The sequence below is a fragment of the Cavia porcellus genome, unplaced genomic scaffold (assembly GCF_034190915.1).
Source record: "Cavia porcellus strain 051 isolate PalLab524CR breed Dunkin Hartley unplaced genomic scaffold, mCavPor4.1 scaffold_18, whole genome shotgun sequence".
Classification (NCBI taxonomy): domain Eukaryota; kingdom Metazoa; phylum Chordata; class Mammalia; order Rodentia; family Caviidae; genus Cavia; species Cavia porcellus.
In genome coordinates, this window is record NW_026947501.1 from 25,727,306 (window position 1) to 25,752,944 (window position 25,639).

The following is a 25,639-nucleotide window of genomic DNA, read 5'->3' on the forward strand; positions in this document are numbered from 1 at the left end:
AGGGGTATCTGATGTCTTGGATGGTAAAGAAAATATTGGGCTAGGTATAGGGAGTCAGAGTGCCCTCTCTACTCCAAATCCACCCACACTGAGTCTTTCTCTAGGGATAATGGCATTTTAAGGATGCTTGGAAATAGCCTAAGGGACACTGTCTTTGTCCTTTGACTGCAGTGGCCCAATTATCTATATGGGTTGCAGCCAAGGAGAGATATAACAAAATGTAACCTAGGAGGCAGCTAGAGCGGGACCCTACAGGGTAGGGTGGTCTGGAATAGAGGCCTGAGGCTTCCATTTCAGAAGAAAGCAGAAATAAAAACAGAGATCAGGGCGGAGGTAGAAAAGGCAGTTTCTTGGGGATGCTTGAGCTCTGACTACATTGGCCTGCTACACAGACATCCATAGATACTGCTAGCAGCTCTCTGTGCTCCTTGGGAGCTAAGGTTCAAGGCTTAATACGTTTTCCTATTACCAGGGCCTAGGCTGAAGTTGGAGTAGTGGGTGTGGCCTGCCTGGAGAGGGCATTAAGCCTTTGCCTGGCCCCATTCAGCAGCCTTTGAAAGGGTCCCTTCCCAACTATCCACAGGCTAAAACTATCCAGGCTGGTCTTCTGTCTATCTGGAAGATCCCTAACACTTCATGAGCAGCCCACATTCACAGGCTGAAGCTTCAGGCACCTTCAGGGACCCCATGCTTCAGCCCTCTGCCTGTTACCCACTGTATGGGCTTCTAATCTCTGTTCTCACCTAACCTCAGTCCAGGAACTGTAAGCATGACCCAGTCTCTCTGTGGCTCCCTCCAGATGACCCCTGCGATGTTGGCATAGAGACCCTGAGAATTTTGGATTAGCATTGAGGAGAAACAGAAATAGGGAAGTTCAGAGATGGTGCCATTCCTCCAGGCCTCTTTCCTTTTCATGTCATCCTCTTCCTTCCCCCCGCAGTGAAGTTCAAGTCTTGTAGAGACACATCATCTTACTTTTTGTTGGATATGACTGAGAACTATAGCAGGGATACATTTAACTTTTCAATGAACTCAGAGAGTTTTTCAAAGTAGTTGTCCCATTTTAAATTCCCTTGGGCAATGTAAGAGAGAACAGATTGTCCCGCCTATTTGCCAACACTTGGTATTGTTACTCTTCTTGCTTTACAGCGGAGGTCCTGTCTGTTATAACAGCAAATTAAAAAGACGCAGTTGGAAGTGACAATGACGTGACAGCAAGACAACCACGAAGGAGATTAGCTTGGGAACTGAACAGTGTCGTGGGAATCATACCTCCATTATCCACACAGTGACCTTGGACAAGCAACTGGACCTTGTCGTGGCTCTGTTTTCTTGCCTGCAAAATGGAAACATAATATTCAAATTTGGTGAATTAAGTGAGGGAGTGGACATAGCTTCACATCGCTCGACCTCAGGGCTTCTGTTAGGCTATACAGTGTGTACATAAATTACATCACGGGGGCCCCTCTTTCTGGGCTCATGCAGCCCTGGTCAGGATGCTAGATGCTGCATTTTGAAGCTGTTGCCCTCTAGGCAAAGAACATTGAGCAGCACACAAAGTACACAATTATCTGCCATGATGCTGTTTGGCCTATAACAAAGGCTCAGCAAAAACATTTCAAACAAATATAGTTAAAAACCAAGAGACAGGTGCGTATCACATGGTGCCTGCCCCTCTCTTCCCACAGCCCTCTCAGTGTGGTGACTTTTTTCTCTTTCACCACCTGCCACCTGGTGTCCTTGAGGCCACAGACACCAACCTCTGGATCATATTTGCCGCCAGAGCTTTCTATGATGTTTGGTATCTCTGTTGAATTCTAGAGAATTCTGCTTAAATTAATAGTCTGGTTCTTGAAAGTCACTTCATATCACAGAGATATATTCAAGACAATAGCATTTATAGAAACTGGAGTGGGACTTTGAGGGGAGCCGGAGAGAAGCACAGAGGACACATATTTGGGGACCTCATGCTATATGGCCGGGGTCATGTTTTATACCTGGGAAATGCGATGGGCCTGGAGACCAATTCTTAGCACCCTAAGGTAAAGGTCAGAGGAACATCTCTTTAGAAGTCATCATCTCTCCCTAAAACAGTCAAGCAAGACAACTCCAGTTCTGAGCCACAACTCAGCAGACAAACAACTCAGTCAAGCCAGGCCTATGTTGTACGTGTTTCTCTCTTCAAGAGGGCCTTTCTTAACCCAGTGAACTTTTGGCTGGCTTTCTTTAATTATGAGAAAAGGAAATGGCAACTTTGCTTATTGAGAGGTGACACTCAGAAAGAGAAAGTGGGGAGCCCTGATAACATCCCAGTGGAGAATTTTGCCCCTGAGCTTTCCATCCTCTGTACATCAGCTTCTAGGGCTCTGTGCTGTGGTAAATGCTGGGTGAATGACAGATGACTCATTCTGTGACACTCTAGTGAGGTGCTGAGGACGTATTTCCTTTCCCAAATTTAATTTTCCAGCAAACTCAGGAATCAAGCCGATATGCACGGTGACAGCGACAGTGTAAATGCTCAGCAGGGTGAAGCGGGAACTGTTAGTGTTGAATGGCAGTCAGGAAGAGAGAACCTTGGCTAAGGGTTTGGGCAAGATCCCATCCCTGCCCTCCTAAGGGCTGCTTTACCAGAGTAGTGCTGGTTCTGAAAGTCACCTTCCGCCACTCTCCCAAATGCCTGCTGCTGGGGTGGGGAAGCTGGCAACATAAATCCTCCCTCATCCCTGTCCCATGGCACTCGCCTGTGCAGCTTCAGGGAGGAGGCTCCAGGAGCTGTAAATCAGCAGCCTCCCTCAGTGGCTGCCTGCCCTTCATCATGGTGCTTTATGGCGCTGACACCGGCCAGGATTTAGTGGGCCCGGCCAGGCTGAGACTGCCTCCTCCCTTTGGAATTAAGGCCACTCATAAATCCTGGAGATGCCCATTTGCATATCCATCTGCATACATTTGCCCCTCAAATTGCTTGTCTTGAAACTCACAGAATCTGGTATGTGTGGCTGGGACTCAGAGTCTGTGTTTTCTCAACTCCTGTTGGAAAGTGTAAACCAAGGCCGGGGAGAGTTAGGGACCTGTCCCTGGCATAAGGGAAGGCAGAGGCTGAGTCACATACAGTGCTGGAAGGCCTTAGCTAGAAGCAGCTTTGATTTAGCTAGAAATAGGCAGAGGAGTCAGAATTTGATAAGATACATAGGCAGGACCAAGAGGGCAAGGTGGCTGTAAGGAGGGGACTCTTGTAAAGAGGACAGTGTGGGGAAGGTGCTGGGGACAAAGAGGAAAGGGTGCCAAGATCCCCAAAGACACCTGTCAGGAAGGGTCCATGGAGGAAGAATGGAGGAGAGGATCCAAGGTCAGTCCTAGAGGGCAGGAGTGGCTGTGTGGGGTCACCCAGGACTTCTGTAAGGAAGAGAGGGAGACAGACAGAAAGTGCCATGGAGCTAACCTGGGAGGCCCATAAAGCAGATGAGCCCAAAGCCAGGATCACATAGACCAGGGTCATATTTGGTTTTTGCTTTGAGCTAGTACCTGCCATGTTCAAGCCCAGTCCTGGAGATGGGTGGCTTGGTGGAAAGGTCAGAACCTGGGGGGAGGCATGTAGGCTCACCAGATTATTCTGTGCAGAGCCCTTTGCCCTCTGAGAGCCCTCATAAGAGCACCGGTCACTATACTAGAGGTGGACTTGCTGAGCCCTTTGGCAGGCCCTCCCTAAGGGTCAGTGTCCACCAGCCCTTCCCTTGGTTCCTGCTTCTGTCCATGGGAAGACCCTCGAGTGCAAGCTTAGATCTTTCAGTGATCTGAGGGAGACGGGGGGGGGGGCGGTCATGGTAGCCCTGTTAACTTTGCCTTCTTCAAATCCTGAGGCCTTCTTTAGTCTAAGCACAAGTGTGGAGATGTGGGTGGAATCCAGTGCTCCCAATTGGGTCCAAGCTGGACAGGACAGAGAGCTGCTCTGCCCCAGATGACAACCCCAGCTTTGCATGGCAGCTCCTCTCACCCCTCTGATGAGTGCCGTATGTGTTTCTGACTGATTCCTGAGAAATGCCCTCTCATTAGAGCTTGTCTTGCAACAGCCTGATGAGGGAGAGGCTTCAGGGGAATCTTATGAAGACCCACGGCTGGGGCTTGGGGTTCTTTCTGAACCAACCACTGTGGTAGCCAGGTCTCGGGGCTTCCTTTTCTGTCTGCAGTGTGGGGTCTATAGCTGGTTCTGTCTCTTGTCTGGCTCCAGATGCAGTCCTATCTCAAAGTCCCCTTCTAGTGCCCCAGTCCCCTTCGATGCCAATTCCAACAGGACAGAGAAGGGTAGGGACCCTGGTGAGCAGAATCTTTATATCCAAGTCTCTGCTTTGGATCTTTTCTGTTGTTTCCTGGGCTCTGTCCTTGTGGCTTAGCTGGGACAGCTTCCCCAAGAATGGAACTGCATGTCTGGATGACCTCAGCTTCTGGAGTGGGATGGTGGGGATGGACAGGAGAGGACTGGAGCCAGGATGGTCAGTGGTGAAGAGAGGCTGAGTACTGGCACTGTGGAAGGACTGCACTGAGGGCAGACTCCAGAGGGGCAAGCCCTGGGCATGTGCACAAAGCTTCAGGCTCCCCTCCTTTCTCTCCTTCCCACTGGGAAGCCCCAGTTTCAGCTCATCTTGTCCCCCAGACCTATCTCCTAGTCCTTCCTTTTCTGCAGAGACCCTGTGGTCATTATACTTTCTCTTGTTGTCCTGCCCTGGTTTGGGGAGAGGAAGGCCTTTCCTTCCACTACCTATTTTTAGGGAAAAGCATCCCGAATGAAGTGGGCAGAGTAGGTGCCAAAACACTGAGAGACTGCATCTCAGCAAAAGGGAGAGGGCAACAAAGAAAGATGGAATTCATTGCCCCCGCAGCTTTTTGAGAAATAATGACAGCAATATTAATAATACAGAGTGGGAGATGGCCTCCTATTAGCTTGAGGATGGTGCGGATCACAGAAACAGGGGAATGGCTCAGAAGACCTCCCCAGAGCCTCCCTGGTAACATTTGCTGGGATTCTTAGAAAGCATGCACAGACTTTGTGGCGGCGCAGCAGCAGGCCTGGGCAGGAGGGCCCCCCATCTGGAAGCCTTTAAGGTCTCCCTCCCCGCTTCTCCAAATAGCTTGTTCCCAGAAAACAGGAGGAGAAGTTACCCAACAACAAGCCGGGGCTTCCTGTGGGGCTTCAGCCCCCTCCTTTGCCTCGTCGTGTGCACCAGGCGCACACCAGCTCCCCTCAGCTCTTAGCTCACGCAGGCTTCTGCCAGTCACATATTGCATAGTTGGTTTCTGTCACTTCCTTCACAGCATGGGCTCACAGCTCACCTCCGCCAGAAAGTTCCTTGTCTGTCCTCCGGTAACTTCCATGGCATCGTTTGTGAACATGCACCTTGCCTTGTGGACTTCCTGCTTCGGCTTCGCACCAGTAGAGGTTTGTGAGTCTATTTGAAATTGTTCTCACTTTTCATCCAGGCTGGACTGAAAGTGCCTTAAGGGATAGGAAGCCCCTTTCCTATTTTACACCTTGGGAAGTGGCAGCCCAAAGAACCAAACAACTTGCTCAAAAACAAGTGTAGACTCCAGCTCTCTTTGTCCCCAAGTGAGGGATCTGTCACACCATGTCTATGTGGTTGTGCATGTTTCCTAAAGCTGATTGCAAAGGCCCAGAAAGAATGCCCAAGTCCTGTTGTTGTATGATACGGCCCTGGCAAAGCTTCCACAGTGTGTTTGTGGAAGCTGGCAGAAATGGGAGGACAGAGTCTTTGAAAATGTGGCCCAGGGAGGTGTGGCCTTCAGACACAAGATGGAGGTCCACTGATGCTGCCCCCTCAGAGAATGACGGATGCCTGGCACCCACACCTCCAGGCTGACCTGGCTCCTGATCTGCTCTCTGGGCATTCAGGGGCAGTCGATTTGGGAAAGTTGGAAACAAACATCTCTGACACCCATGGGTCACAGCAAAAAGAGGTTTCTAACTGTTAGAGAAGCAGAAAGCCCAGTCTTAAATACCACCTTGTCCCCTGAAAGAACCAAAAATCCAATGACAATATTGGGCCTCCGTTTCCTTATCCTTAAAATGAGGAATTTTGGGGGAAGATGGAACTGGGCTTTAAGGCTACGAAGGGAACAGAAGGAAAATCTTTCAGAGCTCAGGCCCAGAGCAGTGGGTGAACAGGAGGAGGCAAAGCTCTGTCAGTCGCACCAGCTGCGTGCTCTGATGACAGCCTTGCCTGTGCCTCCATTCTTCATCTGGACAGTGACGACATTGATAGACGTACCTCACAGAGTGTCCTTTGAGAGGTCTGTTGATGAGATATTAATTTATTCATTTGTTTAATGACATGGTCTTTTTTGTGCTACCCAGTTTAATTCTCTTGAGCAACACAAGATGGTATTTCCTTAAGCTCCTGACTCATGGACACTCAGCCTGAGGCTGTAGCTGTGTCTGTGAGGCCTTCATGGACTCCCTGAGTCCTTCCCAGGGCAGTAGGGGCACGTTCTTCTGCTTTCCTTGGGCAGAGAAGAACAGGAACAGGGGCAAGAGACATAATTCTAGCCTTAAGGCTCCAAAACCCAGTCTCAGCATCCCAGCAGAGTGACAGAAAAAGGATCCAAATAGAAGACCACTCTCTCAGGCCACCCTAGTGGGTACCAGGGACCTCCCAAGTCCCTGACTCTGGGGGTAGCCTGAAAAGCAGGCCTCGGGTGGCGGGGAGGGGGCATGTGTGACCAAGGATTGCAACTCCAAGTGAGAAATAAGCAGGAGCAGATGGAGCCCAGAGCACAAAGTTCCTGTTTTCACGCAAATGTCTGGGACAATAAAAGTCACAGGGGAAGCCGGGGGTGGGGTTGGAGGGGAGCACAAAACCGGGGTGGGGGTGCAGAAAGAAGACGCCATGTCAGCAGAATTAGGTCTTATTAAAATAGTTTCCGCTGAATTGGTTGGGGATGGGGGTGAACTTTCCAGCCCCCTGCCCAGGGCCGTTGGCTGGCCCGCCAGGGTTGGCCCAGCCTGAGAAGGCGGGGAGGGGTCTGGGCCTGTGCCTGCTGGGGACCTCCAGACAGCAAGTGCTCCTCAGAGCTGATTGCATTTCCTGGCCTTTGATGCCCAAGATCAAAGCAGGGCCAGGCCCTCTTGGCCTCCCAGCTCCTGGCAACTCCTTTGCCCGCAGGGTCCAGGTTTTGTGGTGGCCTGAGAGGGCTGGGTAGCGTGGCCTACATGGTAAATCCAAAAAGACCAAGATGGCCAGGAAGTGGGCCCTTTTCCACTCTGGGGTTGCCAGAGACTGCAAGCTATGGGTACATATGGTATCTGCTGTCCACGTACTTCTGTACATCTCCCTGTGGCTTGGGATCCTGAGATACACAGAGGTTGGCCATGGTGATCACTGATGATTGAGAAGAGTTGTCAAGCTGGGCCCCTTGTGCCAATATCAACTATAAAAGCTGTGCCTTCGAGTTTGCAGTCTGCTACATTGGCTAAGGATCCATCGAGAAAGAGCTAGAGCCCTGGTCATGCAAATCAACCTTTAATAGGATCTCAGCTGGGAAACTTTGGGGTGTTTTGAAGAACGGTTCCCCACACAGATCTTCTTCTTAAGGACCTTACCCTGGACTAGCAGAGCTCCATACTAGGGAACCTTCAAGTACCCTGCTTTTGCTTCCCGTCAAGAAAGCAGCCCCAGGAATCATCTAACAATTGAGAAGGTGACCACTTGTGAACCTGCTCTAAGGGTCCAGGAATGCAGGTGAGTCCCTCCAGGAGTGCTACAGGATTTGTAAGAGTCTGTTTTGAACTCTATCAGGCAACTTTCTTGGGCATCTATGCCTGTGATGCTTTCAGAAGACTTCAAAATCAGCTGTCTTGGCTCAGGCAAACCACCTCTTGCCTAATTTTTTTCTACCTAGATGTTCACCAATTGGTGCTGACTCAATTCCCCTTTGGCAGAAGTATGCAAGGGGCTCTGGGGCCGAAGCAGGATGGAGGTTAACAGGTGGGTGTGGAGGCTGCATGAGGAAGCAGGCAGGCAGAGGCTTCTGTCCTCATATAGAGGGGCCAGAACCTGCCATAGAGGGGCCAGGTTCCTCCAGCAAGGATGCCATTGCTCTTGCCAGGTTCATGCCTGCAGTGGACCCTGGCTGCTGCATGGTGCCCACCCATGTGGAGAGGATTAGGTCCCGGAAAGACACATTTTTTCCTCTCTTCCTTCTTGGAAGGAGGATCAAGGGAACCCGGTGACAGCTTGAAGACTCTGGGCGTGTGGACAGCCCCCTTCCTGTCCATTTCCCAAACAGTCTGGGAGATGCACACCATCTGCGGCAACCCTAACTCTCAAGCCTCCAGAAAAGGAGGGAGCTGGCCCTGTCCCTCTGTTCCTGGTGCCTCTATCAGGAGGGGGTGTGTGTGGGAAGGAGTCATATCAGTGGGCTGGAGGCTTCACAGAAATAAGGCAGCCAGGATTGGCAAGGGAATTGGGTTCTCTTAGCTCACCTTTGTCTCTTATTCTTAACATGGAATTAGGTTGTGGTTTCCTGATACTGGGCCTCTGTTCTCACCTCCACAAAGTTCCTGTATCGTGATCTTAGACTGCAGGCAGTCCCTACTGTTGATTTCATGGGACACGGGTTGGACTTTGCAGATATCGGTGCTAGATACAGAGTCAGAAATCAGTGTTCCAAGACAAGCTGGGTCCCTGTGGGCGGGGCAAACAGTGAGGAGCAGTGAAGTGGTAAAAGCGTGGTTTACAGGACCAGGAAAGACCCTGTATTCAGAGGCCAAGTGTAATAAGGACTGAGTTAGTGATTTCTAACCTGGGAGTACCCCGCATCCCATCCCCAGGATTTATTCTTCCCTTTTCTATGTGACATGTGTGTTTGTGCGAATTTGTTCAAAAGCATATGCAAAATATGTGACACTGGTGTAGCATGATGTGGCAGCAGTGTGACATGGAATGGAGTGGCTAGAGTGGACACCAGGTATAAGCAACTGCAGGGTAACCCTATGGTACCTTCCCCCATCATGTCCACTCCTCTTCTGTCCTCATCTTTCATCTTTTCTCCTTTCTTTTCCTCTTTTCCATCCCTGTCCTCCTTGCTCTCCCTCTTGGATACCTCAGATCAGGTGATGCTGGGGCTCTGCAGTAATTGCCCTTCTTCTGCCATGCCTACAAATAAGGAGCTAGAAGCCACTGTGCTGGCATCCCCGTGCTCTCAGAAAAGTGGTGCCCCTCATCCTCTGAGTCCTCCACATATCTAGGCGTGGTTGGGAGTGAGTACTCATGGGAGGAGGGGAGGAGATGATTGGTCACCGGCCCAAGTAGGAGTTGGAGAAGAACTCTGAACTTGGTTCTTGAGGTTTCTCTAACATGAACCTTCTTGGAAGTGACTCAACGTGATCAAAGCCGCTCTGTCACTAGAGTGTCAGGATCCTACTTCTGAGCTATTTAAACCAGGGACCTGTCCTGAGGGGTGCAGACCTGACTTGTGAAGGGACCCTGTGACAGACATCTTCAGCTCTTTCCCTCTGGGATTCTCCATAAATGTCAATGTATATACACGTGTATCTTTCTGTTTGCAAAATTGTGCATATGCATACATGTGAGTGAATGTGGGAAACTGTACTGTGCGTGCACACATGTCCTTATGTATAAGCCAGTGTGACAGTTGTGTCCTTGTATGTGCATACTCATCAATATCAGGCTTGGATGGGAAAACTAAAGCTTCTTCTCCCAGACCTCAACCTCTTCTCCCTAGGGCCCTGATGGAGGAGAACAGAGAGTCCCCAAATCCTGATAACTAGGACAGCAGCTTCTGTTGGATTACCCCTCCTTTTTTTCTTGACACAAATAGCCTGTGGAACAAAGGAAACTGGGGATTTGGATTATTTATACAGTCAACATTAAGCAAGTTGTGGTCTATTTAAATTCCTCCTTATTAGGTTGGGAAATTCCATAGCAGATACTCAGACATTAAGGGAACCTCCAAGACAGTAGCTTTCAGCTCCCGCCATGGCCATTATTTCCCCCATCTCCTTTCACCTGCTTGTAACCCTCTGGCCACTGCTTCTTCCATGTGAGTTCCCTGAGGTCATGCCCATCCCATCTTCCCCCTACTGCATGCCTGCTAGATCCCCCCTTCACCCCTTCTTCCGTTAAACCAGGTCTTTTCCATTTGGACCATTTCCTCCTTCTCCATATATCAAGCCTGCCCTTGCTCACAGTTCTCTGTCCCTTGGGCTGATAGTCAAGGCTCTCTGATCTGGGACTGCTGCAGAGGACTATACTGTGCTACAGTGAGCCCGCTACCAGGTGTTGGGTCGCAGGGGGAGGAGTTCCTGAAATCATAGGTGGGGTGAGAGGCAGGTCGGGTAGATAGGTGGGAGGCCAGAGAATCTGCAAGGGTTGGGGGCAGGGAGGACAAATCTCCTGGGAATGGATCTACAAGTTATCCTGAGATAACTGGAGTCATATAAGCTATGTTCTTCAATGCTATTTTTATGAAGTCTCAGAGCCTAGATAAAACTGGAACTCAAGACCAATGATTTCAGGAGGATGTGTCTGGCTCAGGGAAGGCAGGGAAACTTTCTACTTCTACAGAGCTATCAAAAATGGTTGGTTCTAAATGTCTCCAGAGGATATTCACACCCCTGTGAACATCCCTGTCTCCAGGAGGGTATTCACACTTCCAGAAGATATTCATACCTGTGGGTACACCCTGCCCAGAGAAGCTTCTGGTCTGAATGCTGTTGGGCCACATGGCCCTTAAATCTCTTCACATGCAGCAAGGTGAACCTTAGGCAGAAGAAAGACTGAAGGTGGGGAGGATCATCTGACGGCACGGTCCCTTCAGAGAGGACCACCTCTGGATTGGGGATCTGCAGTGTCTGGGCTCCTCCATCTTGGGCAGGGCTCTCCATCTTCTGTCCCTGGGAATGGGCCATACCATCTTTTAAACCTTGAGGCTGGCATGGCTGAAAGCACAAGGGAAGCTTGAACGAGAGAAGGGAAGTGTGGGATGAGAGCCGGCAGAATGTCTGGGGTCCTGGAGAACTGAGCAGGCATGCCTTGCCTCTCATTCCTGAGTGGGGCTATTATTTGTCAGCTTTCATATTTTTGGACATAATTTAAGAGGCAGAGATTTAATTTCTCTCACAGTTTAGGGGATTCAGTTCATGCTTGGCTGTCTCCAAGGCAGAAACACCATGATAGAAGATCATGGCAGGGGAGAGCTGCTCACCTTATAGCAGCCAAGAAGCAGAGAAGGAGAGGAAGACGGAGAGGGAGAGGGAGAGGGAGAGGGAGAGGGAGAGGGAGAGGGAGAGGGAGAGGGAGAGGGAGAGGAGAAGAGCTAGGGAGGGAGTTACCTCCTAGTGACCCTCTTCCAACCAGGCCCCACCTCCTAACAGCACATTTAGCTATGAACAGTTGAATAGATCAGTCTACTGATAAGCATGGTACCCCCTTGATTCAATCATCTTCCAAAAGCACCATTTCTGAGCACATTAGGCCTTTGGGGGACATTTTATACCTAGGGCATTTATACCTTCTCTAATCTCTGAGTACTTGCACTAAGCTCTCTTGAAATCACCTTTTTAAAAATCTTTTCTTTTTCCAACTACACATCATGTCTTTTGGCCAGAGAATATGAAGGAGTCCCCTTAGAAGCCAGTGCCTGGCATGTGGGCCATAGCAGAAGCTTGATCAATGCATAATGGGCCCAAGTGAACTGCACTTTCAAGGGCACTGGCGCAGCTCAGTCACCATTCACTTTTCTCCCAGTAACCTTGGCTGGGAATCCTGCCCATAATGCCTTCCCCAAGGAGGAGCCTCTGTCCATCTGATGGGGGTCCTGGGGAGATAGGCCAGGAAGGGCTGAGGGGTCATCTCAGAACTTTCCTCCTGGCTGTCTTGCAGAGGAAGGGAGATGGGTGCTGGGAGTTGGGGAGGACAGTCACTGCAGCAGGCTGCAGAAGCAAAGATCACCACACCCTGTGCCAGAGAGCAAGTCAAGGCTTTAGCAATTAACTCAGTTGATGTTATTGGATTGATGAGTCCCCCTCCTGCAGACCGGGGTGGGGGCTGTCTTTTCCTCACTGCAATCTGAGGACCTCTATCTCCAAACAGCAGCCGAGTGGGTGGGGAGAGGGCTCCAGAGCTTGTGGCCTATTATCACCTCGCTGCTGGCCCTGCCCTTGGGGTCTGTCCCTGCTGCCACCTCTGGGCCTGTGTTTCTGATTAGCGGCCCCAGCTGCGCGGCATTAGTTGCATTTTTCCAGGATGAATCTTGGTCGTGACTTCCTGCCACAGGTCTGAACCAGTTGCCTGCCTTTGCTGCCTGCTTCTCATCCCAGTACCCTAGGCTACCCCAAACGCCCTCTTTCCCACAGTGATCCTCCTGGAGGACCCAGTCACAGGGATGGGGGTATGTGTTGGGGTGGAGGTGGGGTGCGGTCACTGCTCACCAAGCAGAACCTGCCTCTGAGATGTCCCTTTCAGAGTGGGCCAATAGGACCTAGATCTTGGCACAGGCACCTCCACCACAGAATAGGTCAGGGCCGGGTTAGTGCTCAGGGAAGGCTTCTAAGGCCAAAAACACCATCTTTGACTTTCCAGGCTCTTTCCTTCTTTCAGACAGAGCTTCAATTTTAATAAAACCATGGTTTCCAACCAAATCTACTTGAATCTCCTTTCTCTAGTTTTCCAGGGCTCTTCTGGTGAACTGCTGGAGGAAAACATCAAGTTGTTAGACTGGGCATTAACCAGAGAGGCAGTGAGCTCCCCGTCCTGTAAGTACGTAAGTGTGGGCTCAAGAATAGTATCTTTTATGTTCATAGTGTCCTGTGTGATCTTACATATCTATGTATGGGCTCAGGACAGGGGTGATTCTGACAAGTTCTTCTCAGAAAGGAACTGGAGTTGGAGCGAGAGAATGCTGGAACCAGACTTGAGACCCACTTAGTTCCCTGTTAGTTTGGGTCAGCATCCTTTTCTCCAAATCCAAATAGACTTATAGAAGCTCTGACCCGAGACCTCAGTCTGGCAGCCTCTTCTCCTCTCTTCATGCCTTTCAGTTTCCAGGCCAGCACCCCAGTGTGACAGCTCTGTTCCAGGCCTGATTTTGACTGTCTCTTCCTTGCTCTAAAATCCTGCTCTAAGTCGTGACCTTTGGCCTGTGACTGGATCTGTGATCTGGGACAGGTTTCCACAAAGCACGATCACAAGGCAGTCAGTAATCTGAGTACAAAATGCAGCTTGCTTAGGCATCCCTAGTGCCTGGGCTGGCTTGGCACATAGTAGAAGTCAAGCCGGCAAGAAAGACCAGCAGCTGGGAGAAATGAAGCAGAAAGTGTCATGATGAAGTGGCTACACTTGGCTTTGGTGACCTCAGGCAGTCAGGGAAATTTACTTGTTGTGAGAAGGCAGAAGCGGGGAGTGAGAGGCAGGAGCTGTCTCTGGGGAAAGACACTTGTGTCCTAGGCTATATGGATCTTGAAAACACTGAATAGAGAAATGTTGGCGGCAGTGTTAGGTGCTAAACTCAGTGGGATAATGACTTGTTGTGGCCTTTGGTCCTGCTGTGGACTAGGGCCGCAAAGAGGGGACCAGATGCTGCTGGGGGCCTGAGGTTTCTGGGGTTGTCCTTTACCTGCTCTCTCAAATGCCTCCATAGAGGCCCTAGCTCCAGGTGAAGGGTAACATGGGACTGGGAAGAGATCTTGCTCTAGGGAACCTCTGTCCCAGTAGAGATGCTGTTCCTGCCCTTAGGTTGGTCCCTCTTTGGTTTATATCATATTGACATATAAGCTTTAGTCTCTGTTACTCTGCAACTAATGGTTTTATTCCTTCAGTTTAGTTATTTTAGGCAAATGTTAGCTGTCCGTTTATCTGCAAGGAATTGCCAACAGTTACATTTGGCCTAGTTGAGACTATGAATGAAACTTGTGTTTGTCTCTCATAGTCTAGGTTGGTTTTAGCCCTTGCTGTCCTCTGGATGGCTAGCAGCAAAGTGCTATGTGTGCGGTCAGCTAATGAGAACATAGTGTTAGTTTGCCTGGGCCATGTCAACACCATGTCGGAACTGGGTGGACCCCCAACATTCTGCATGACCAAAAAGAGCCCCTGTTGGAAGACAGTTCTTCTATGCTCCGTCACATAACCGCTGAAACGGAGCGCTCACCACCTGCTAGTTGACAATATTTTTGTTACCTGCTCTGGAGCTCTAAGCCAGGCCAGGGGTCACTGTGGGCTCTTCTCCAAAAGCAGGTCTCCTAAAGGTCCCTCTGAGCTCCCTTGTGGTCACTGTGAAGCACCTTTTCTATCCCCAGTGGATCTCTTTTGGCCTGCAAGTAGACAAAAGGAGCATCTTTCCCTGTCAGGGCTTCCCATGTTTAAGTCTTATGTCTAAGAGCTTCCTATGTATAACATTTTTCTGGGTTACCCACCTCATGTAAGGTCAAGGGTCAAGGGTCAAGGTTAATGTCCACCACCATCTCCTTGCAGTACTCTTTGGGCATTTTTTCCTGAATATTCTCATTCCACCCTGCCTACTCCTAGCATACACATAGCCACAATGATAAGGACACTGAAGGAGATCTTTTATCTTCCCTGTTACCCGCCCCACTCCTGTGACTATTTTCGCCATCTTCCCATTCAAAGTCCTGGTAGTGTGAGCAGGAGAAAGTTCTAGGATGTGACTTTAAATTTGAGTCAGTAAATGGTTGGAAGTAACGGAAAAGAAACAAGGGGTTAGTGGGACTGAGGCCTGTGCTTGGGTCCATGAGATCAAGGCACTCTAGCTCTCCAGGATCCTCAGGTCTGGTCGCACAGGAATGGCTCTGAAGTCTTAAGTCCTGTGTTCTGTCCCACCATAGACAACCAGCACTATGGGCTTACCTCCTGGCCCTAGCAGGTAGTACCCTGTATGGATTCAGTTTGGGCTTTTTGTCCTTAAATAGTCTATGAGTATGTCTAGCTACTTTCTAGGACCTCCCTCAGCCTGAGTAGAAACCCATGGCTGTGAGTCCTTCCTGCAGCTTTTGGGGCTTCCTCTCCAGCCTCTAGCAAATAAGCATTCCAAGAAAAACCTCCACAGCTCCCCAAGAACTTGCCATAATTTATAGACACCAGGCAGTCCAAATCTATAAAGAGGAAAGTAACATTCCTCCCCAAGAAACAGTTTAACCCGGTGAAGGGCTGTTGGGGGGAGGGATGACCTATTTATCTGAGAACTGAAGAAAGACAACAGGAAAGGGACGGTGAGAGGTGATGTTATTTCCCGGCTTACTCCCCAGATTTTCAGTCCAAGGGGGCCATTGTCTCCAACGTTAGGACAAAGTATGGCTACTAGTTTTTATGTGCCCAAATGGTGGTTTTCCCAGAACAAAAGAACTATTTCTTCTAAAAGACAAATTGAAGCCATTTCCTTTAGACAAACCCAGAAAGGTCTGCAACTTTGAAATTTGTTTTTCCAGCATCTATGCCCATCATACAGTTTAACTTTGACCATAAACCCCAGGGAGATTAGGTGTTCTCAACCCCATTTAATGAATGAAGAGGCTGAGGTTCAAGGAGGTTAAGTCACGTCTGCCTGCGCTGATGGGAATGAGAGGAGGCGGGCTGCAGAGCTAGGTCTGCCGCCTGTAACTCATGCTGGAGGTCGAGGCAGAGGAGGACCCCTAGAGGATGTCAAGGCAGGAGAACCAGCACTTTGCAGGGGCTCACAAAACCCAGTGGAGACGCACCGGCATGGGAGAGGTTAAGTGCCATACTGAGCAAGCAGTCATTCCAACACCACCCCCTCCCCCTTTTCTCTTCCTTTTCCACTGAGTTGACCTTTAAATTATGGCATCAGCTGCCGTGCCAGACACGCTGTGATTTCCCCTTACTCCATCTGCCTTGCCTTTCCACTGGCGCAGTCTCTCATTCCCCTCCCTCCTTCTTGCTCTGTCTTTCCCTCTCCTCTGCCTCCATAAGCTGCCTCCCTCTGAGTCTCATTCACAAAATCTCAGCCACGCAAGCAGGCTCTGCTGCAGGTGGCATCAGCATTGCTAGCGTTCTCACAGGGCTGCATCTCCCTGCCTTCCCGCCTTGCTCCCGGCCACTGCTGCCAGGCATCACCTCTGCTCAGGCCTCCCTTCCTGCCAGACTGGAAACCTCCCCAGGTCTCTCCCCACCAATGCCCTGATGTGGGACCTGGACCCTTTCTGCTCCCTCATCTGTCTCTAGCCCCAGCCCTCCCAAAGCCTGGAGTAAGGATACACCCTCTGCTTAAGGTTCATTTGCATTTAGCCTACGGCCTAAACTGTATATTTTTTTGCTATGACTGTAGAATATAGCAGACATTAAATCTTATTGGTTTAATTTTCTTCCAGATAATAGTGTAGGCTTTGATTTTTTTTAAACTACGGAAAAAGTGTCAAAGAAAAGTGGAACATTAATCAAGGGACTTTGATGAAAGGAATGAAAGTGTTTTCCTAAGAGCCCAACATGTGGTGCAGCTGCTAGTGGATATTTAAATGACATTTTTCATATGTTGCTGTAAAAAAAATCTCTTTGAGTCGTTTCTGGAAATATATTCCAATTTGCTACAATGCCAGTGGTTTTAAAATTATTTAGAAATAAAATGTGTTTATGATTTCTGCTCTACTTTGTATATTTGTCTGCCTCAGGCCTATTTTCTTGGAGGAGGGCCTACCCTGTCTCCCCAGAAGCTGGGGGGCTCTTTAGGGAAGGAACCACTGGGCTGGGACCCCAAGGATAAGGATCATTTTTCTTCTGTGGCCTTTGGCCTAGCATGTCTTGCTGTCTCAGAGGTTTGAACTGCAACAGAAACAGTCAGGTAAGAAGGAAAAAGAAAGTGACAGGATATGCCATTGTGAATCACAAAGGTCTGGGGGAACTTTTTAAAAGGTGTGATATCTCCTGTAAATTAGGAGTGAATTCATGCAACTGCTCGACTCCATTATAAGCCTAACGTTGGAGAGAGCAGACTCCACTGCTGGAAAACCCTGGCTCCCAGCCTCCCTAGGGCAAGGTTCATCACAGCGGAGAAATGGGCAGATGGTCCTATTTGGGCTGGAGAGTCCTGAGTTTTAACCTTATATTTGCAGCTGGCTGGGCTGGGAAATCCCTGGGACTCTGCCCTTTCTTGCCTTCTCCTGGGATCCTTTCTTCATATCATTCAGGGCTTTCCAAACTCCTGACCTCTGAAGGACAATGTTGTCTTTCTTGACCTTGCTGTCCTTGGGAACTCTGCCAGTACAAGTATCAGGGGGAAGAAGACAGATTTCCTAGAGGCCTCCTTTGCTGTGCACACACTGAGGCTCTTCTGCACTGGGCTCTCTGACCAGAGGGCAAGCCTGGGCTGCAGTAGTGGGAGCACTTAGGTTGGATTTCAGAGTGGAGAGGCTCACAGGTCCACCCAAAAAGGTGAATAAACTGGGGCTCATTGTCCTCTTGAGGCTGCGTGGCCCCTGGTAAAGATGAGCGGTAGTGAAAAGTCTTTCTTAGCCTGGCCCTGGGCCCTGCCTTGGCAGTCAGTCCTGTACGTGTTGGCCAGTGGGGGGCATAGTCTCCCTAGTTTTCTCATTTCCACTGCAATAGTCCTTGGGACCAGAAGAGATGAGCAGGATGCTATGCGCCTCCTTCCCTGCCAGGGAGCTGGGAGCTAGGAAGACTCCCTGCCTACAGTTTGTCCAGGCATCTCCATTCCCAAGATGTTCCAATCCCCTGTGCTGGCCTTTGGTCCCCTGATTCCTCCTGTCCTCACTGGCCCACGCATTCTCACAAGGTCTTCTCCACGGCCAGTATATGACTTGGAGGAGGGGAGACACCTGCCCAGGTGCAAACTCAAATCTTTCCCCTTCTCAGCTCTGCTTCCCTTGCTCCCAATCTCATCTCTTCTCCTGCTATCCCACCCCATTCAGTTCTACACTGTACCTTAAGGGTCCAAGATTTGGGTTTGCCTCTGGGTCTTTGCTCCAGGGAAATGCCTTTGTGTGGGCCCAAAAGAGGCTCTCTCCCAAGGACCCCTCCCTGTGTAGCTGCAGAGAACATCCCAGCTGAGACTGGGGAAGGAGCAAGTTGGAGTACAGTATTGCCTGGCTACATAGTCAGCTACATAGCTCTGTTTTTATCTTACATTCTTGTTGGGCTGTGAGCCCGTGGGACAGAATGGTGGAGGACCTACTATTTGTTTTTCTGTGATACTCTTGGGTGCAGATGGGCTCTGAGGAGATGTTCTTCAAGAGGTTTGGAGCAGTCTCATAGAGAAATGGGGACTCATGGAGCCTGAATCCTGGCTGACTGTTCTAATTTAGTTGATTATGATACTTTTCCTGTCTGCTTCAATTTAGGGATGAAATATAAAGGGAGTCTATTGGGGGCTTTTTTCACACCAAAGAAAGAAACACAGACACAAGAAGGTGGGTCCTTTTGCCTTGTTCTCAGTACATTCTTGCCTCCACGAGATACATCGCATTCTTACAATATCTGGGGATCAAGATGAGGCATAGTGGAAGAAGGCTGATTGCCTCTCAAAAACATGGAGCAGAATTCCAATGAACTTCTTGGAAGATGAGATGATCAGACTCATCATGTAGTCTGACTGGAAGTGGGATGTCACATTATTTACAGCTGTAAAGCAGCCACCTGTATAGTTGATGAGAGTTGGTGGCATGTACCTGGAGAAATGCCCACGGCTGACATTGAGCTAGGACTGGTGAGATCAGAGAGCACTTCCTCCACGCCTTCCTCCCCTTTTCCAGAGGGAGGGGGTAATCTGAGGTTTGTTGACCGTTCCTGAGACTAAATGAGGTGGCAAAGACTGCCTTTTTGGGCCATTCTGAGCCCTCTCTAGGATAATAGATAATATAAAGACTCATTAGACTGTCCTTCCTTCCCTGTTTCCCTGTTATCTTTGCTTGCAAAGCCAAAGTCTTCCTTGATTTCCATGAGCTGAGGACAACCATTAGCAAAGAAAGGGGATCTGAGGGTTCATGTGGAAGAAGCCCAAAGGTCTGCTCTGATCCCAAACCAAGCAAACCACAGTGGCTTTCAACAAAGAGAAATGACCTGAGCAAACAAGGGCCACATACGTTTTCAGCAGGATTTAACCTTACTGGGGGATGATCTGCACCTTGTAGTTGAATACAGGAGTCTGATATTAAGGACAGCAGCCCCTTCCATACTCCAGCATCTACCCTTGAGAATACTTACAACCAAGGGTTTGGGATGACTGGTGAGGGAATTCCAAGCCAGTTAAAGTGTGTAACTTGGCCTCCCCTATCCAGTGCTCCTAGACTTTTCATTGACCAGTGTTGGCCAGGGCACCACAGAGTCAGCTATGTCTTGTGCCTTTGTGTTGGGGCTTTATTGTGCTCTTGTAATCCAGAGTCACTGATCACAGCATGGCAGTAAAGATCCAGTGTTCATGGTGAATTGGCAGGTAGAAAGATGTTTGAGCCACAGCGGGGAGGTTTGGCTGCAAACAGCTATCAGGAAACTTTCTGAATAACTGTTGGGGCCACAGCTACAAGTGAGCTACCAAAACAATTTTCTCTGCTTGTTTTAGACTCAAGTACCTTTAAAGGCAGAGAAGCCATTCAGTAGACAAGTGCAGAGTCAGTGCTGTCCTAACTGAGAGGTTGGGACCAGATGACCTATCACTCTTTGTCCACCTGGACAGGAATGTGTGAACTTGGACACAGTTCTGAAGCACAGGGACTGAAGCATGTTTGTTGGATGGGAATTTCAGGAAACTTACATGCAAAGTGATTAGAGCAGAGGGTCTTTACACCTTTGCAAATGAAAAGGTGCATTACTTCATGCATTACTTTGTGAGAATACTTGCTAGCCTTTTCCTCTCAGCTGTGTTGAAAATTCAACCACCTAGTTTTGTGAACACACACAGCAAGACATGCATCTGACTTAACTCTCTGGATGGAGAGGCTAGGTGGAAGATGGTAGTGAGTTCTCAGGTGAGAACTGGTGCTGAAAAGGAGGAGTGGGGAGCCAGGATGCAGTGGGGGAAGGATTCTTACAGACGTGGAGACTACAAGATAAGAGGGGAATGGAGTGTCCACCTCAGCTCTATGGCTAAGGCAGTGTTGCCATGACTGATGAACGTCATCCTGGGGCAGATTTTGATGGAAATTAGGTACATACTGCCTGTGAATTAGCCTGATGAAGCAGTAAAAATCCTGATCAACAAGGACCTGCCAGTCAGATGGTCAGGTGATCTCTGGACTTGGGAAGTTTCATAGTCACTGATTTAGGTAGAAGGTAGAAACACACATGTAAGGAAGTAGATCTAATTCTTAGATCTAATCATCTTTGCACCTGCACCTGAGAACTTATGACAAGGCAAAAAGAGAAGAAATAAGATCCATTTGCCAGGAAACTGGAATAATAGATCCCTGAGTTCCTAGATCCTCAACTCTACTTAGAAATGAACTAGTAACATTTTTGGAAAAAGAAATGTCCCACTATCCCAACTCCCTGTACCAAGATAAATATCTTTAACAAATCTAGGGCCTTCTTTTGCTAAAGGCACAACTACACAGATCTCTGATGTCCTTGGCTTCCTCTCAACACATCTCTGGTTGTGAATTCCTTTAAGATTATATATTTGGTTTCCCTAGAAAAGAGAGGCTGAGGCAAGATTTTGGCACTAGATGCTTTAATTCAGAGGTGCAAACTCAGGGCAGAAAAAGTGAGACAAAGCAGTAGAGGACAGAGAACAACGCAAGCTGATATGCTTTTGCATTGGCTGTGGCTTCTGCACAAAGAGATACAGCTGACCAGGATGCAGATGCATCCCATCTGTCAGGAAGACATCTCCGGGCAGCCTGTACAGAAACTTTGCCTCAGAACAGTCTATTAAAAGGGGAAAGAAGAAAATTTCACCTTCCGTTATTTTCCATCTATTGTCTTTAAAAATCCATCTCATTGGACACTGTTTAAACTTCCTGATGGAATCATCCCAGCCCTTAGTAATGGTTTAGAAATCCAGGTCCCTACTGTATATGATTGTTTCTTTAGAATCTAAAAGTGCAGTAGGAGCCCGAGACTCTGGCAGGGCAGCTGGTCACCTCTAATGGCACAGCAGTGAGCATTTTCAAGGAGTCTGTGGACTGGTAGAAGAAAAGCAAATGGTCAAGAGTCCTGGATTTGAGGGTGATCTGGCTGCGGCATCTTTCACCCCAGTTGATCATAGGGTTGATTTGCTGATCTGGTTAGCTAGGCAGGTCTCCCCTTTCTCCCTAAGTGCCCCATGTGCAGAAGCTGTGTACTTGATCAGAAACGATGACCACCCTGATAGAGGAGGCCCATCCCTCCGTCAAGGTATACAAGTAGCTGCGTTTCCCTGCTAGAAACTCTAAACAAACTCTAAAGAGAATCTATGGAGACACATAAAATGTGCCAAATAAACAGAGGGGGTCTTGGAGCCAGAATGAGAGGCAGGGCTCTGTGCAGAAAGACAAGATCCTTCAATATCATGGAAAGTCAAAGAACAGAGAGAAAAGAGAAACTAGAAAATTGAAAGCTTCAGGGAAATGGAAACAGGCAAAGTGGAAAGACTCAGTGCTTCTAAATAGGGAACTATCCCAGGGAATTGCTTCTGGATAACAAGGCACATTGAATTAGAACCCTCTCAGCCAGTGTGTACTACTGGCTGTACTGAGTAGATCTTCCATTTTTTATGCTCACCTGTGTAATATATTATAAAATACCCATATACTCTCCCTTTCCATGAATCTTTGCCTTTGCCTTTATAATATGATATTGTAGATCATCCAATCAGGGGTGAAGCTTTTCCCCCTTCATCTTGAATCTGTGTTGATTATATGACCTACTTTAGACAATGAGACATTAACAAACCTGGTGCATTCAGAGACTTTGAAAGTAACCTTGAACATTGGGGTGTGGACTTTTGCTAAGCTTAGAACTCTGAGACTACTGTGAATGAGTCTCAGTTGCCCATGGAAGCATAAGAAACTACAGAAAAGGAAACTGAGGTGCTCTGGCAGACACAGGATAGGCTACCACTGTTCATCCTGTTGCTACCTAACCTATCAGCTAACTATAGACACGGGAGGAAGCCCAGTAAAAATCAGTTGAGTAAACCTAGGTCAGAACTACTAGCTTTTTCCTGGTAGTTGTTTTTCTGTGGCCCAAGAATCACACATTACATTAAGTGGTAGTTATTTTAAGTCACTGAATCTTGGAATTGTTTGTTATGCAGCAGTCCAAATAACCTAATGTGTGCTGAACTGATACACTATATTTAATAAAGATTCTCAGAACAAATCTGAATTTCATAGAATCCAATAAAGAGAAAGGCAATTGAATTAAGAAGAAAATTGATGATGGGGATACTGACGATGGGTGGTCATAATGTGTGTTGATGCTAATGATGATATTGTAATGGTGCTGGTAATGAAAGTACATAATGGTATTTGTGAAGGAGATGGTGTATAATTGTGGTGTGGGTGGTGATTGAAATTAATGACAGTGTCACAGTGATTTGTGGTGGAGATAGTAATGATAACTTGAGATTATTGTGGTAGTGGTCGTGGTGACAGAGTGGTGGTAATGACTGTCATTTATGGTGATGATGACATAATGGAGGCAATGGAGACAGTGTTAATGATGGCAGTGCTGATAGAGTGATTGCTTATTCATTGGAGGCAATGTCAGTAATGACAGTGAGGACCATGGTGGTGGTGGCAGTGATCATGCTGTTCAGGGTGATGGAGATGATGTTTTTTATGGAAATATTTGATGACGCTGATTTTTAGATGTACTCGTATGTTTATGGTGAGTATGCCCCTCGGCCTGGATCTTTCCTTCCCATTGTAACCCAACAGCAAACCTAAATCCCAAATAAGAGGGATTTTCTGAGCAAATAATTTGTGAACTGGGAAGCTTAGAACTCATGGCCCTAATTTCTTTTCTTTTCTTTTTCCATTAACTAGAGTCAGGATAAAAGTGGCAGAATGAAGGCCTATGCTGTGAACACTTCCTGCCTCTTTGAAGGCAAAAAGAAAGAAAAGGCACATAGGAGCATACAAAAAGACTGGCCACTTGGAGGGAGAAGGAAAGGGCAAAGCTATATGCCCTCGATCCAGAAAACTGTAGTCTGGGTCTCTAGGAACCACAACAAATTGCTCCCTCTGCAATAAGGAGCCTTGCTCATAGGAAGAGAGACAGGGGTCATGATGATGTCCTCAACTGGCCTCAACTGGCCAGACTGAGTCACTACAGTAATGTATAGGGAAGATTTTGAGGGGACCGAGACTCCGTATTGATGGGACTTGATGTGCTTATCACATCTACTACGAAAAGTGGGAGGAGGGACCCACACTGGCTTTGTGAGGCTCTAGCCACAGACTTCACTGCGGGCTGGAGGATGGAAGAGAGTGAAAGAAGAGGTGGACGACAGGCTGCTGGCATGGGGACAGTGTGATCCACAGGGCCATGTGGAGGTCAGACGTGGGGAGGACAGAGCTGGCCAGAGTTGTCCCAGCTGCAGTGCAGCTGTTCACTGACCGGTCATACAGACCTTGCAAAGAACTGGGGCTGCTGTAGTGGTTTTATCACCCAGCACAGGCCTTTCTGCTGCTTGGCTGGATAAGGTCCTTTCTTTGCAGCTCATTCTTTTTTTTTTGTCTTTTTCCTTTTCATCGGTACCAGGGATCAAACTCACGACTGCCTGCTAGCAAGGCAGGCGCTTATGCCGCTGAGCTAAATCTCCAGCCCCGCAGCTCATTCTTAAGACTCAGCTCTGGGATTATAGCTCAGGCTTCTCCCTAGCAAAATAAGACATACACTCCCCTTCCCAATAATTGAATATAGAGGAACAACTGGGACCCTGCTGCAGTATGTAGGTTTGGGGATGTCTTTTCCATGTAGTGAGCTAGCTTCTCAGACATGATTCTGGGAAGGACCCATGACAGGTGTCAGCAGAAGTGCAAAGCATGTAAGGGAAGGTGAATCACTGATTTGGGAAGAACAAAAGAAAGTGAAAGTAGAGGATCTTGAGATGTTCAGAGTAGGAAATAAAACTCAAAGAGATTTCAAAAGCCCTACAAAGGAAAAGGATACTCAACTTCTTGAATATAGCCCCAACTACATATTTGGAAAACTTTTAGCATTTTTGAAAATGGATCAGTCTCCTTAGGCATCTTGAAGACAAGCTTATTTCTATACCTGAGTTTTGATCAGGGCACATTCAGCATAAAGGTGCAAGTTGGACATGAAGTACATAGGGCCACATGCTGCACATCAAGGACTATGCTCTGTGGTGGAGCTGCATCCTTTCAGGAAAAGGAGCATCTTTTCTTAATTTCACAAAGACATATTCCAGGTTACTAGAAGGCTTGCTTTCACAGTGCTTGGAGTATCTACCCTAACCCATGGTGGTTCCGTCACTGGGCTCTTGTGTGACCTAAAGACATATAACCAGTTAATTGGAAAGGACAACAGGTCAGTGTCTTCCAAATTCTTCCCTTGTGCGGGCCTGGAGTTAATCAAGTCAGTCAGATACCTGAGCCAACAGACTCAGCCCCTCTCCTTGTGATGCTTATTAGAGGTAAGGGAGAAGAAGACCATGATTTCACAAATGGTTACTTAAGCATCATCATGTGAAGAGTAGTGTAAGAGTATATAACAGGTCAGGTCGGATACGTCAGTATGAGAAAGTGACACATAAAATGCAAAGTGTTGGAGTTAGCAAGAAGAGTGGGGCCAAGGAAGTTGAGGTAAGAATTTGCAAAATGCATAAAGAAGGAAGAAACTTGGACGCGGGAGCTTCTGAAGTGCAGAGTGGCTGAAGTCAGTGCAAGGATGAGGATGCACAACCCTGATATAAGAGTGGACAGTATTCAGGGCCAGATCATGCAGGGGTTTATACATCAAGGAGGATGCTGGCTTTTACCCTGTGAGACTTGGAACTTGGAAAAATTTTAAGCAGAAGTAAGATATTCTCAGGCTTGTGTTCTGAAAAGTCCCCCTGGCTACTGAGTGAAAGGCACTGTGGGCAGGTCGGCTGACAGATGCTTGGTTAGGCTGCAGTAATGGAGAAGCAAATGCCCAGTGAGATTCCATCTAACCTCAAGGTGGCTCTTGGAATTTAGTTTCCACTTTAACACTAAGTTCTGTATCCCAACACAAATCTGGGTCTGTCTAGTTTTATTTGATCAGACTCTATCTTGGTTGTGATCCTAACTTTAGTTTACAAAAATGGAGAAAGAAGGGAGAAAGCACCCATCACGTACACTGTAGGGTCTCTATCAATATTTGAAAAACAAAGATAGAGTAAAACAACAGGAGTTAGTGAAAAACATCACTAGAGGTGTCTATCCTTCTGTAAGTTAATAAAGTTCTATAATGGCCAAAGGTGTAGACATATGGCCAAGGTCAATGTAAAGAAGGGGTAGAAAGAGGAGACACAAAACAGAACGGTGAGAAGGAAAACCCCAATCAAGAAGTAGCTACAGAGAAAGTCTTTAGAGGCCTTATCATTGACTTGCCCTCAGCACCATTTCTAAGGCACCTCTTTTGACCAGTTAAGGACAATCACTGTGCCTGCCCACTATAACTCACAAAGGAACCCTGTTTCTCTACCCACCACCTGTTCC

General features: G+C 48.1%; 1 long non-coding RNA gene across 1 annotated transcript in view; it reads right to left on the bottom strand.

Annotated features, from left to right (window-relative positions):
* Positions 1-1,096: 1,096 nt before the first annotated feature.
* The window catches only part of LOC134471488 (uncharacterized), a 40,048-nt gene continuing 15,505 nt past the window's right edge, over positions 1,097-25,639 (bottom strand). Inside the window, exons 3-4 of the long non-coding RNA XR_010040936.1 lie at positions 14,205-14,338; positions 1,097-1,336 (exon numbers count right to left, since the gene is read on the bottom strand). This is a non-coding gene — a long non-coding RNA (uncharacterized LOC134471488). The remainder of the gene's footprint in view (positions 1,337-14,204; positions 14,339-25,639) is intronic.